The sequence below is a fragment of the Mustelus asterias genome, chromosome 12, assembly GCF_964213995.1.
Source record: "Mustelus asterias chromosome 12, sMusAst1.hap1.1, whole genome shotgun sequence".
NCBI lineage: Eukaryota > Metazoa > Chordata > Chondrichthyes > Carcharhiniformes > Triakidae > Mustelus > Mustelus asterias.
The window spans coordinates 63,149,549-63,151,876 of NC_135812.1; the positions used below are offsets into that span (position 1 = coordinate 63,149,549).

Sequence of the window (2,328 nt, forward strand, 5' to 3'; positions counted from 1 at the left end):
TTGCATCTTAGCCAAAAGGCCGAGATGCCGCTTTTAAAAATTGCTTCATATAAATATGAAGCTTAAATGTAACCTAATAGCCTCAACCAAGTGCAGCATCCTCTCCATACTACACTTGATCTTAGCCAAAAGGCCCGATAACCAATGTTTTTTTTAATATACTTTTCCAATTCAATCAAATCAAATCCAATTCAGAGTCTCAACAAGTTGAGACATTTCCGATCCAGGCTGACAAGACAGGGCAAGCGACCATTTACCCTGTCCTGGGCCTGATCTACATGAGCCAAGCTGATTGGAGGAGGGAGAGGTTTCCTTCTCCAAGGCTTGATCTCATTTGCATCTTAGCCAAAAGGCCGAGATGCCCCTTTTAAAAATTGCTTCATATGAAACATATGAAGCTTAAATATAATCCAATGGCCTCAACCAAGTGCAGCATCCTCTCCATACTACACTTGATCTTAGCCAAAAGGCCGAGAAGATAACCAATGTTGTTTTGCTCGAGTTAATGGTGCACCTTCTTTGCTCAGTCTGGTATGAAACAGACTAAGATTTACAATAAGCATGGCTGCACTAATCTTACAATAAACTGGCTAAACAGTCTAGAGATAAAGGCCAGAAGTGAATTGGATTTCAAATGTGTTACAACAGCAAACATTCCATAATATCTTAAGTTGTTTTGAAGGTGCACCTCAGACTGTTCTTCGTTTCTTTACAAGCTCGTGATATTGTGATGCAAATCAGGTTGACACACCTCACCACATTTTATAGGGGTATGGCAAGCTCACACCTGGAATATTGTGTATAGTTTTGGTCTCCTGGCCTCAGGAAGGATATATTTGCCTTGGTGGGAGTGCAACAAAGGTTTCTGGGATGAGGGGTGATGGTTCTGAGGTGAGATTGAGTACAGTAGATCTGTATTCCCTAGAGTTTAGAAGAATGAGAGGTGGCCTTTTGTAAACTTGAGGTCATCCAAAACTCTGCTGCCTGTGTCTTAACTCGCAGCAAGATTTGTTTCCCTATCACTCCTGTATTCACTGGCCTACATTGGCCCTGGACAAACATCTTGATTTGAAAATTCTCACCCTTTCAAATCCCTCTGTGGCCTTGCCACTCCCTAGCTTTGTTACCACCTCCAACACCTCAACTGTCTGAGATATAGGCATTCCTCTGATTCTGGCCTCTACTGCATTCCCAATTATAATTACTCCACTATTGTTGGCCATGCGTCGAGTTGTCTTGGTCCCTCCAAGCTCTGGAATTCCCTTCCTACATTTCTCTGTCTTACTTTCTTCCATTATGGCACTTCTTAAAGGCTCTCGCTTTGACCAAGCTCAACTAATATTTCCTTATGTGGCTCAGTGTCACAGGATTTATTCCTATGAAGCATCTTGAGTCGTTTCATTACGTGAAAGGTGCTATATAAATGCAAGTTGTTCTGATCACGTGAAACACACAAAATACTTAAGCAGCTTGACAGGGTGGATGCTGGGAGAATATTTCCCCTGTTATCCGGCTTTTAAGTTAAACACCTTGCAAGTATTCCAGTTTAATGAAACAAACAAGGGCAGTAATTCAACTATTTCTTTATTTAATATTACTGGTACCAACTCAAACATAAACAGTTGCAAATCATAAACTCTCTACTGAACTTTAACTGAACATCAACTCTCAACTGAACGTTAACTCTTAAGTGCACATTAACTGAACATCAACTTTAATTATTTAACTGAAAATAGATATTACCGAGTTTAGGAAAAACCTTGGCCAAGAAATATCCTTGATGTAGAATCTGTCTTCTTCTCTGAAGCATCCTTCAGGGTACATGTCTTGTGACGATTAGTCTCTTCCAAGTTATCGCTGGCAAATAAAGGTTGCAATGCCATTCATCTTCACATCCTCCACTCATTTCCAGAAGATTCTCTGTCATCCAGCCAACTCTGTAACCAGACTCCAATCACATGGCTCGAACATCCATTGAAATTACTTGCAAACGAAGTCATTATGCTTAATTCACTTGACATGCACCACACATAACAGTAATAAAATTTGATGTCACAATGTCTATTTGAATATAAACAACTTTCCTTATTCAACCAACACAACTCCCAGACCAGAGCCTCACCTAGAGCAACTTTACGACCTGCATCTGGTTTTAATTATAAATTGACCAAAAATCCCAGCATGCTTAACTCTCAGTCAGAAAAGCCATTTTAAAGCCACTATTGTCATTATTGTTGTTAAATTATTGATGCAGCCATTCTTTCTCCATCCACATCCCTGACTGAAGAGTCTAGGGGTTCCAGTCTCAGAATAAGGGGGTGGGTTGTA

General features: G+C 40.2%; 1 pseudogene; it reads right to left on the reverse strand.

The window, feature by feature from the left end:
* Window positions 1–302: 302 nt before the first annotated feature.
* Window positions 303–482, reverse strand: LOC144502132 (U2 spliceosomal RNA; annotated as a pseudogene).
* Window positions 483–2,328: the final 1,846 nt, after the last annotated feature.